The sequence below is a fragment of the Geospiza fortis genome, unplaced genomic scaffold, assembly GCF_000277835.1.
Source record: "Geospiza fortis unplaced genomic scaffold, GeoFor_1.0 scaffold331, whole genome shotgun sequence".
In the NCBI taxonomy this organism is placed as follows: domain Eukaryota; kingdom Metazoa; phylum Chordata; class Aves; order Passeriformes; family Thraupidae; genus Geospiza; species Geospiza fortis.
This window is the reverse complement of record NW_005054540.1, coordinates 474,777-487,495: the sequence shown is the minus strand read 5'-3', so window position 1 is coordinate 487,495 and position 12,719 is coordinate 474,777. Positions and strand designations below refer to the sequence as shown.

The following is a 12,719-nucleotide window of genomic DNA, read 5'->3' as shown; positions in this document are numbered from 1 at the left end:
TGACTACTAGGCAGTCTTTCCACAGCTGACACTGCACAGCTGGCTGATGATGAAGTTACAAGTAAATGTCACAGGTAGAGATACTGAAGAAAAAAGGTATAAATCTGAATATGAGACAAAATGAATGAGGCCCACGTTCTGGAACTTTCAGGAATAATACTTGACTCTTCAAAGCATTTCACCCAAAAGTCCCTATTCACAATTTCAAGGGTATCATTTCAAGGTATTTTTACAATACCTTATTTTTATTCTACATGACAAATATCCTTCCTAATATAAGTTACACATGCAAGTTAAACACTTTAAGCAATCAGCATCTCTCTAAAGCCAAATCATTTCCACACTGATCTGCCTTACTGTAGCCATTACGGTTGGTAGGATAAACTGCACTGATTTCATTTCCCTTTTAGGAAGCTATCCTCATAATCCTGCTTTAGAAGAAGAAGAAAAAACTACTAGGGCTCAAAGGCAGCTTCAACCTAAAATAGTTACTAACTCATTCTTTTGAAGAGGTTTGGATTATTTCACTCAAAACCAAAAAGATGCTGTCCAGCAGCTCAAGGTAGGTACAGCCTCCAAAATCCATGTCCTTTGTTGTTTTAATAGCCCTTGCTCTTCTTTCAGGATTTATGGAGTTTTGAGGGTAACTCAGCAAAGCAATAGCTAAAGGACTGTTGAAACATTCTCTTCACTACACTGAACTTGATCTGGTATTTGTGCTGTGCTCAGGGCTCTTCACCTCCATCAGAACAGAAGATTGGAACTGACATCCACCCAACAATTTGAGTGTCTCAGACGCACTACAAGAACACAAAAACCTTTCTTTCACCTGGTATGTCACAGTGGTTTCCTTTGCATGGATACTGCAGCAAAGGAAGGGATGTGGTATTAACCAATCTCCCAGCTTCTTTACTGTTAAGAAGTGGGAGTGTCCATATGGTTTGTAGAAAGCAACAATGTGGAGCATGCCCACCTCTTCAATTAGTAACTAAGAATTTCAACCTTTTCAAACCACTCTTCTCGTTTAACTCCCTTCAGTCTTAGAGGGGCATAATGTACAGAAAACAGAGGGCAAAAATAAGAAAAAAATCAAGGTCATATCTTCCCACAAATACAATGCAGTCTTATATACAACAGGAGGTTAGACAGTAGAAAAACCTAAAGTTTAAAAAAACTTGCTGTCCCCCCCAGCCAGCCAAGCACAATTGCCACCAGAGCATTCCCCTGAGCCAGTAAGTGACACAAAATGCCAGCCCTGGACAAAGGAGCACAAAGTGAGATTTGTACATTTCTAAATAAAAAAAAACCAAAAACCCTAACCACTTTATATTAAAATAACATTGTAATCTGATGCCTTGATTCCAAAATCCCAGCACAAGTAGTCACACCCTCTGCTTCACCAAACAGCCCAAGGACTGCTTCAGAATTCTCACAACATTACTGCAAACAAACTCGGATCTAAGCATTTACACAACCCAGACTCAAGTGTAAGCTTTGGGTTCTCTCTGCTTTGAGAGGAGAGGGAGGAGAAGTAAGGAGATGAAAACCTTTGACATTTTTAGTGCTGTTTAAGCACAAGCCTTATTTGATTTTGTTCTGAGTCATTCCTCCCCCACAGGATGGAAAGCAATGCTACATGTTCAGTATGTGAATGGTCAGATGAGCTGAGCAATACCACAACAGACCTGTTAAGTCTGACTATAAATCATATGCAGATTTTCTGTTCCTTCTAACTGCTGGAGAAATATGCAAATTAAGTAATTAGGTACCTTAGAGAAGCATGTTCTTTGATTCAGCATTAGCTTTAAAAAAACAAAGGTAATTCATACTTTAAAAAATCCCAGACAATACAATAATAATTGGTGCTCATTTTCACAACATTGCATACCACCAGTTTTCCATTACAGTGAACCAAACTCAGTACTATTTAAAGTCTGGAGGTTTTATTGGTTGAAAAATGATGAAATCTTTTTTTAGAAAACAATATTTACTTGAGAACCACAATCAAAAGAACCTCCAGTTACCAGATTTACATTATAACACTATCTCATTCAACTTTACTGATTCTCTGTTTTAGCCACCTTCCAAGAAGGGCTATTGGTCTCCAGTCAGGGAATACACAAAACTTTGGATACTCAACACCCACTAATTCCCCATTACTTTCTGCACAGTTTAGCCTATGGAGTCACTCTTAATTCAAGTATCTTATTATTTTGCCTAATTTTCAAATGGATTAGAAGTAAATTTCACACAAATTTAAACATTTGCAGAAGACAATGCACATTCAGCTCTGTATATACTTCCTCAAGTACACAATCTCTGTTACTTTGATTATTTGTCAGATTTCCACACCCAACCACTCAGTTTGATAAGAGCAACTTTCTATGTATTTGAGACGTTAATGAACTGCACACAGTCCACAGACAAAAAAGCTTAATGAGAAACTGCCTTTATAATAACATATTTCCAAGTACCTGTAAGAGTAAATACATTCCTTCTGTAGTTATACATACTCAATTCAAGTCCAGAATAAATACAAACACATAAAAAACACCAAACACGCTCATGATTAAGCCACAGGTTCAAACACTATAGTATTGACTTTCTACCTATTATTCATTTTATAGACACTTTCAATGACATCATGAAAAAAATCATATAAGCATGATGAAATTCTATTAAAAATTCTCAATCTGCATTATTTATTACAAAAAACAACTTCTAAAATTCAAATTATTACTTGCAAATAAGAACCAAATATTTGAAGGAAATCTCATTACTAGAAACCAAAAGTACGTGTTCCTAATTTACAAATTTTTTCATGCAACTGCTTTTACCTAAATAAAACAGAATTGCCAAATGTATTTTGCATTTTAAAAGCAGTTTTTAAATTAATAGCATAAGACAAACTTATCTCTAACGAAGACTATGTAACAAACATATCCTAGACTGGACTGGAAGTCAATAGAAAGATAACTTAGCTGTGAATTCTGGAATATTAGAACTACTAAGATGTTATTGAATGTTACTTCCAGGAAAAAAAAAACCACAAAAACCAAACAACTAAAACATCAAAAGTGCGAAATAATTAACAGAAGGAAAAAAATCACACCAAAAATTACAAACATACCACACTCAAATACCAAGCTTCTTACAAACTCTAACTTGGGGAACATGGGGGCTGCAATCTAATTCCCTTCTATGCAGAGCCACAGAAATATGCAGTTACAAGGGAAAAGCAATACTGAACATCCAAATTCATCAATTTTTTTGTCCAGCATACAGAGTCACAACTCAAAACACCAAGAAAACAACAACCCCAGCAAAAAAGAGGTGGTTTTGATATTGCTGTTGAACACTGAAAAAACATTAAAAAATTTAAACAAGTGAGTATTAGGCACAGAAACCCTTTAACTTCAGGAAATAAACTGGGGTGGTAGGGGCAGGAATCTTTGTCTAGGGAAATATTTATCACCATAAAATGCTCTCCAATAGCACATACTGGGTGCTTCCTCAAGAGAAATTGTCACAAAGGAAGTCTCTGGCTGTTTCATAATCACTTTAAACCAGTAAAAACACAATAAATCTGAAGAAAGAATTTGCTTCTCCTTTCCTTTCAATGCTTGCTCCTCTCAACACACCACCAGAAATTTAGAGACCAAATGGTGACATGGACATCACTAAAGCTAAACTTTGATTTACAAACACTAAATACTCACCCAAAGTGGATCAGCTCCCTGACTCCCCTGAAAACCCCTCAATATCTTGTGTCATAGACAGACACAAAACTGAGACAGAAGCAGGCAGCCAGGGTGAGAGAGAAAGAAGTGTTAGACCAAAGTGTCAGGATGAGATCTGACCACAAAGACTTCAGAGCAGACTCTTCCTTCAGGTAAGGCACAAAAACTTATTGGAAATTAGACTTGCTCATTAAGAAAGCAGTCCAAGTCACAGTCCAAGGCATAACTCTTAGATTCCATTTAGCAGTTTTCCTGTTACTCACAGGAACCTCATAGTTGCAAGGAACTATGCAACCAACAGTTCTGGTTGGTCACACTTTATCCAGTGATTTAGACACTGAAAACATGTAAGATTTGTAGAATTCTTATCTTCCATGTTAAATGATAGAAAAACCAGCATCCCCTTGAAATCCAGATGATCTATATTCAAGCAAGCCAGAAACCTAAACCTTGGAGAAGTGCTGGTTGTTCTCAACTTCCTGAAAACCTGCCTTCCTGAATCTTCATTTTCTTTTTTATTTGGAAGAACTGGGAAAAGTTCTTAGCCTTGACCACAGGAAAAACAAAGCAGCCATCAAACCAGATTAGTTATGAATCTCAGGGATTAGCAAATACAAAGCACAGAACAGAGAAAATAATCCAAAAACCAGGGCAAACTATACAAAATACGAATACTGTGATTGAAAAATGCTAGAATTTTGAGATACATAGAACTGATATGAGTTTGATCCAGTATCACATAAGAATTAAAACACACATCTACAGACAAGTTTGCAATCCTCACAGATCCCTCCTGAATAGTTATTCTGCAGAAAGACAATCACAGTAATATACTCAGAAGTTACTCATCTTTGAGTATTTAATAAAACTAAAACAAATTTGATGTACTTGAATATATGTATAATAAAAACCTATTCTAATTGAACCTTGAGGTTTGCACCTTAGCAAACTCATTTCATGTTTAAGCAGTCTTTTTTTCACAGCTAGTAAAATCATTAGCCATTAAAGGAACCCAAATTAAATACTGCTTACTACAAATGCAATACAGCCATTAAAACTGCTTTTTAAGAAAGCATTATTCAAATAATCACCAAAATACTTTCTGAATATAAAAAAAAAACCAAACAGTTTTTTTGGTAGAGTATTTGTCTACTGGATAGTCTTCTAGTGGCATCCTGCCACACTGTACAGGCTATCAGGAAACCAAACAACTAAGATGCTCGTAGTACAGAATATGGGATCATTAGTAGTACTGAACAAATAACCCCAAGCATCAAGTTTTTCTCCTTGCTTGACTTTTATTATAGTTTAATGAAAATTAAGATTATTTATGATTATGTAACATGCTTACATAATTCACGAATTCTACTATACACAGAAATAACTTGCCCTACAAGTCTAAGTACATCATACACTTGCTGGGAAAACAAAACAAACACCACCCTCAATCCCCATAAAACCAACTACAGTGAAAAAAACAAAACAAAGCCAAACTCAGAAAAGCAGACAAAAAAAAGCCCTAAGCAAGCCTAAATGCATTCCCCTTAAGTATGTAGAGTGTTCATCTTCTGAACAGACTAACAACCTTGTGCCATAAATAGTTTAACTTAAAAAATTAGTGCAGCTTACATAAGCCTGTGGCAGTCAACCATTTTTACTCATGGCACTACAACCAACAGTGGCAAAAAAGTTCAGAAAGTAAAACTTAGGAACTAATTCAAAATACCTATAGTCCTTACCCCAAGGCTGACTAAGTAAGGCTACTGGCAAAGCTTAAACTCAAATACTCCATGAATTGTCAAGTGGATAAAGTAATCCAAAGATTATGCTCATAAGAAGTTATTCAGAGTAATCCCAAAGCAGAAATTTGCTACTGTCACAAGGACACAACTCCTCACATAAGACACATCTGTTCTTTCTGGAATCTGTGTTCTAGCACATAATCAAAACAAAAGAAGAAGCATATCAAAATGTCAATGTCATAACTACTTTCCTCTCACCTGAATCATGGAAATTCTAATACTTAAACTTATTTCTTTCTTTCCCTCTTCTTCTAGAGCTCACAAAAGCCTTACCTTTCAAAACTTTCAAAAAACGAGACATTTAGAGACTTTAGAATCTCATTCTTTAAACTTCTTTACAGGAAGCAGGACAAAACAATGATCTATGCTATAGATTTTAACAGGATTCAGTGGTGGGGGGGGAAGCACTTATGGACTGCTTGGTTTGGGGGATCTTTCTAAAATTCAATTCACAGAAGGGAGTCAGACTTCTTTTGATCCTTTCCTGTCAGCTCCGCAACACCAATCCCCCTTCTGCAAGTTCTCTGAGCCATCAAGTCCATGAACTGACAACCACAGGGACCATGGCTTCACTGAGCCCAGGAACGGCAACAAGAAGTTTTCTCCACCTCATCCAACCACCAGGAGAGTGAGCAGAACCCCTCTTTCAGAAGATATAGATTTCTTAAAAGGTAAGAGAAGCAGGACCTCTTCTTCCATCGCCTCTGTGTTTCCAGGACAGGAATCCTCCATCAGACTGGAGACAGCAGTCCACCATGGCTGTGTTTCAACCTCCCCATAACAGACAGACATGAGAACAAACTGCACTGGGATTTGTGAAACCAAAACCCAAGAACTGAATGGTACAGATAAGAACCAAGCAGCACAAGCCTCCATGCCTTGATCACATCTTGGGTAACATATGCTCTTAGGAGAAGTGTCATAAATTTCTGCTACAACTTTTACAGAAAAAATGTCTCAGTTAAGGCAAAGCAGCTTTCAAGTGACTGAGTGTTCCTACAGAAATAGAAGTACTGTTTATCATAGTACCAGAAACGTCTGTGTTGTTGGTTCTAGTGCCTCCATGAGTAACAACAACAGAGATCACTGAAGATGCCTTAGTGTCCACATTGCTACAGAAAGGTGTTACTCACCTGATGGAACTAAAACCATCAAGACCTGCTGGACAGAGCTCCTGAGAGGATTCTTTCTTCTCTTCGGAAAACTTCAAGTTGTCCTCTACAGAAGCCACTTCCCTCTTACAGACCTCTTACTCCTAGATCAAGGAACTTTATTTCAACACTTCAGTGATTTTTGACTCTCTCTCTCCTTTTTTTTTTTAATACAGTAGATCATGATTTCTAAAGACAGACCAAAATAGCTGATCTTACTCAGGTCTCTCTTAGGCCTAAGGCTACCTTCAGCCTCATTTACCTCATCTCCCAAATCTTGAAAGGGATTGGCAGGTTGAACATTTACTTGACTTGGAACTTTCTTTAAAGCAAAAGAAGCATTCACAGCATCTAGAGGTTTCAAAAGCCAAGAAGCAGATTTCATTTAAGAGAACCTACATTCTGCCATTTATGAACTTAATTCAGCTGCAATAGATGTGGTACAAACTCTCTCTTCCCTGTCTGACCTCCCTTCCCTTTAAACTGGATATTCCAAGAAAATGATAATTAAAAAATGTTTGTTCCAGAAAGTGCCAATGAACTCAAACCAACACAGAAGGAAGCTAGATGGAAACAGGGATAATTCTCACTGTCACTGCTTGCTACTGAAACCAATACACATTGAAAAGTAACAGCTTCAGTGTAAGAGCAGGAGAAAGTACAAAACTGCAAACATATTCCTGAGCAATTATTCAAAAAGTTCTTACTCACAATGCATGAAGCATTCAGCCCAACAATGAGATTTGTTGTGAAACACCTGTATTAAACATTGATGCTTATGAAGTTGGAACAGCATGAGAATTTTTACAACCACACTTTCATGATGCTGCCCAAACAGCAGGAAACAAAGCATAGATAAAAGACTAAAATACCTGTTCCCCTGTGCTGAAACTGACTAATGACATGAAAAAAAAAAAACATGGTAATGTACAAAAGCACTGATAAAAGTTTTAAAATATAATTTTGTGTAAGCGCTCTGAATTCAGCTACAACACTTACTCAGTAATTACTGAAGTCCCATTTGCAAATGTCCAGATCACCCAGCAGCTAAAACTTGATTTTTATCAGGAAAGAACATAAGGTGACTTTTCAGCAGAGTATCCAGCAAATAACTTAAAAGTTTTTAACACATTCAAATCAGCAGTGAGAAGATCATATTTGATGGAATTCCTTCTAGTAGAAATTTAACCTATTCGTTTTTGAGCAAATATGAAGCAACAGAGAAACTGTATCAAATTAACACTGTCTTATCTAGACATGTAATTTCCGATCCAGCATTAGCAGGATTACAGCGAGAATTACTATTCCTTCAAGATAAACATAAGAATTCCAAGAAAAAAAGCAGATACACTTTAATGCAATGCTCTGCAACAGCCTAGTACCTGGCTTACTATTTCTGCAAGCTGATCTTAAGAACATCCACATGAAAGCCAAGTTCTAGATTTCTTTCATAACTTGCACAACATCTAGGTAAAAAAAAAGGCAACAAAACCCAATCATCTCCTATTCATCAACTATCATTGATCCAATGCCCAACAAGGAAGAACAGAACAAATCTGTAACTCTTCCAAGTGCTAGGAAAAAATGCCCACATCTTGAGTCAAGCCAAAGTATACAACCTCCCGACTGAAGACACAGAATTACACCTGAGGATTTATCCTAATGTGACAAATAACATACCTAGAACAAGCAAAGCCTTTTGCCAGCCAATTTCTCATGCAGCTGTGGCACTGTAAACCAGGAAGAATTGTTCAAACAGATGACCTGGGGGCAAATCACCTCAGAATATAACCAAGGAATAGAAAAATGCTTAAGCATAAAGCTGCAAGATTAAAATACTAGCACTGCTGTGGTTCTTTTTACCAAATCTGGTAAGAAACAGCCAATACTGAATGCAGTTTATTAAATTGTTCAAGTTTTTTTCCTGCCACAACATCCAAGACAAATACTGATAGTAACAGGATTTCTTTTTCTAAAATCTCTCCATTTGTCCCTAGATCAACCATGATTTCACATAAATTGATCCACTTTTCAAATTAATGTACACTTTAGCAGACATGCAATTTCATTTGAAAGAAAGTATTTCATTTTGAGTGTGGAACAAGACTGATTGAACAGAATCTGCTGAAGGGTGTTTTCCAGAAAACACTCTTAATGATCCACCAGCAAGCCCACATGCAGGTAGAAAACATCTGTACTTGAGCTGTGACAGTGAGGCTGCTCAGCACTACCACAGCAGAACGACCTCCCTCCTTTCTCTCCCTTTGCTATTTGCTTACAAAGTCCCCTGCTTTAAACAGCTCTCTGAAAAGAGCAGTAATTTTCCTTACAAAAGAGCCAGATTAGGACAAAACCTGGTAATTCAATGCTTTTAAAATACCACTACTTTGAATTCAGACCCTTAATAAAGCCCACCAGAAACTGAAGAACTAATGTTTCTTAAAAACACGAAACTGTATATAACTTCAACAGAGATAAGCATTTTTCATTTTTACTCTCTAGTGCTACGCTGGCTATTTTAAAACAATACTTGAAAAGAGAGAAACATTCAACATAGTAATCAATGGGGTATAAGAATATTGAAATGTTATTTCCACAGCGACATTAAGCTGAAACAGACATTGTGATCTATCTGACCTTCGAAAGAAGATCAGATAGATCACAATGTATTACTGATCTTCGAAAAGAAGAAAAGAACAAGAAAAATGCCAAACAATAAGAACTCACTGCACAACTTGAACTATATCAGCAATACTGTGGCATTGTCTCACCATATTACATACTGAATTTTGTGACATGCATTTCAGCTTCTCAAGTCAATGAAAACACCCCAGTGATGTTTTTTTCTGAAAGTTGTGCATGTGAGTCTCCTGGATACCAAACCACAGTGCCACTTAAACACTGACTGATGCAGCACAGAAGCTGCTGACCAACCACCTCCCCACACAGAACTGGAGACACCCAGCATGGATATCCAGTACCACAGAACCACCTACACTATCACCACTTGCCTGGAGCTGGAGAGAGCATTTTGTTCAAGTATTACAAGCACACTGCCAGTTTGAAAGCCTTTCAAAGGACAACTCTGACACTTGAAGGTTTGGCAGACTACAAGAACCTATTCTAGCAGTGTTTTCAACCAACACCTTCAACATTTGCATGAGTCTAAACAAGTATTTCAAAACTCATCTTGCCATTTGCAGAGAGTTTCACACGTGAGAACTGGCACCATGACATCACCACACATGCAACTTCTGCAAAGCAGTTCTCAATCTCTCACAAAAACAAGACAGTCAATATTGCCTTTTGGACAGTATTTTAGTCTACTATGACTGTACCGAAATAAGCCTAGAAAAAATTTGTACTATAGAAAAAACCAAGAGCTCCAACCTGGAAAAAAAAAGCGACAATAAGAGGAAACTTTGCCAGAGATTTGAAAGTAAATCCCTAATATCAGTTTACTGCACTAGGTAGCACCAACATTTTTCAGTTCAGCTTTATTTTTCTGTTAAAGACAGGGACAGGAAAAGATTTTCAGTTCAGCTTTATTTTTCTGTTAGAGTAAAGACAGGCACAGGAAAAGGTACTGCAAAACCACAAGTCACAGATATCTACCACATATCTTGCAGTCCAGAGTAGCCCAAAAGGTGGTCATGGTAATGTTTCAGGCTCTGTACGAAGCCTCTCAGTTTCACACTGTTTTTCACCTGCCTTTTAACCATACCACATAACAAAAATAACTCCCACTGCAAACACCTTCAGTTACACTTTCCTTGTGTTTTTGTGTGAGCACACAGGCACTGCACCTACCTCAGCTCACAGCAGAGGAACAGCAGCATCAGAGATCTCCCAGAGCAGAATGTGTCATAGCACAGTTGAGTTGGATGACTAAGCACACACTCAGACTTGATGTTACCCAAAATTTACTAGATTTGATTATTTACTCAACGACTCAATCATCACTAAAACACCTTTGGTGTCAAAAAAGTAAATCAAAGGCTTTTGCTTGTGTTGGTGATTTTGCTGAAACACTGAAGCTGTGAAAGTAGGGATTTGAAAATCATCCCAGTTGAGGACAAAGCACTTTGAAAAAGAATTCAATAAAATATCTTAGGCTTCCTATTTATTAAGAACTGCAGTACATACCCATGTAACTCTTGCCCTAATCAACAATACTTCTGCAGGTCACACTTTGAGGATTCCTATGCTGTTTACAAATACAAACAAAATGAATCATCACAGGTTTGAAATCAGGAGAAAGCCTCTACAGACCAGCACAAAAAACCAAAACCTTCATTTAAGCCCTACATAATTCTTGAGAGGGGACAGAGGAGAATTTGCCAGATAACCCAAAGAATCACATCAATGTACTCTCCTGGATGACTTCAAAGGAGTCATTTTCCATTAGGATTTCCTTTCACTCTGCAACTCAATAGACAGACACCAGCACAGACATCACCAAAGCTGCCTGAAAGTCAGATGTCTTTTCACAATACCTATTCAACTTCTCTAGTCTTCCTCAAGATGAAAAGTCACAGAAAGAAAAAGGAGCCTCAGTGAGATTCAGGAAACAAGAATGGATACAGATCTCATAACACCCAACTCACATTTACCTGACATCATTATACGTAAAGGTTATGACACAAGACGAAAAAAATACATAATAAAAGTATAATTTCATAATAAGAATATAATTTCACAATAAGAATACATCATATTCATCTGACTACCTGTGTTTAAACCAAAAGATTCAAGACTAAAAGCAGGCTTAAATGCTGATTTTATTACTCTTTACTAATGTGTGCAAAATTTGGTATGTTGGTAATTTTATGGACAGACAGAGACAGTCTATTATATACATTAATACAGGTTGTTAAGGCACTCTTCAGATTGCTGCTGTCAACAGACACCATTCATAAGGCAGGACAAAGTGCAAGCTTTAACAAATGTTGTGAAATACTTTATTTTTAAGAATCCTGTTCCTCTCTCTCTACAAAGAGGAAATGAATTTAACATTTCTTCTTTTTACATGAAATATGTTAACTGGAAATATACTTAAGGAAGGGTAGAAGAAAGAATTGCTTTTCTTGCAGAGCTAGAAAACAAAATTAAAGTTACCAGAACAGTGACTGGCCTTTGACCATGCAAGCTTTACCTCTAAGTTTTAAGAGTTCTGTTATACTAAGTCTTCTGGAAATCTTAGTTGTCAGGTGGACCTGCCAGAGAACATAAACCCAAAAAGAAATGCTATTCAATTTTGTCACAGCAAACACCAGCACTAAAAATAACAAACACATATTGACACATCAGCTGGATAAGTTGACCTGACCACTCTCAAGATTTATTTAGAATTGAAGAATAGTGTCTTCAAACCTGTTAGCACTGAGACCTCCCATAACAGTTTTATGCATGTTTACCTGAACACAGGGTCTTACTTTAAGTTTTTCCATTACTTTCCAAGTGTGGCATATCTAAGCCATTCCATTTTTTTTGAACACAGGGAATCCCTACCAAAACCAGAAGCACAGATACTCCCAAACCACCTAAGCAATTGTCTTTCCTCTCCTTGTTTTCTCCTTGCCAAAGCCAGGGAAACAAGGGCCAATATCATGTTACAAGTCATGTTTGAACAAGGGGAAGAGCACAGCGACTGCACAGTCCTACACTAACACTGAACAATATAATTAAGAGCTGCATCCATCCACCATATCCACTTACATTTAAAAAACCGACTAAAAGGAAACTCGAGTTAATTTTCCTCGGAGCCAATACAAGCAGCCGATAAGATCTCAAACCCGACCTGAAGCCAAGACTCTGGACAGAGCACAGCCAAGGAAGGCCTTGCTACCTTTGGGGGCCTTCTATTTCTAGAGCCAAGGCACAGCAGCAGCAGCAGCATCGCGCTGCAGTCACGTCCAAGGGGCACTGGCAGCGTTTACCTGTGAATCCATTTGCTTTTTATTAATTAATTTATTTTTACGCAGCAAGAGCAGCTTCAGTGGCCCAGCAGGCAGCACAGCCCCTGC

General features: G+C 37.5%; 1 protein-coding gene across 1 annotated transcript in view; it reads right to left on the bottom strand.

Annotated features, from left to right (window-relative positions):
• Window positions 1-11,910, bottom strand: part of TAB3 (TGF-beta activated kinase 1 (MAP3K7) binding protein 3) — a 41,734-nt gene extending 29,824 nt beyond the window's left edge. The window contains exon 1 of the mRNA XM_005429312.3: window positions 11,849-11,910. The gene's annotated coding sequence lies outside the window, so the exon portion shown is untranslated. The remainder of the gene's footprint in view (window positions 1-11,848) is intronic.
• Between the last annotated feature and the right edge of the window lie 809 nt (window positions 11,911-12,719).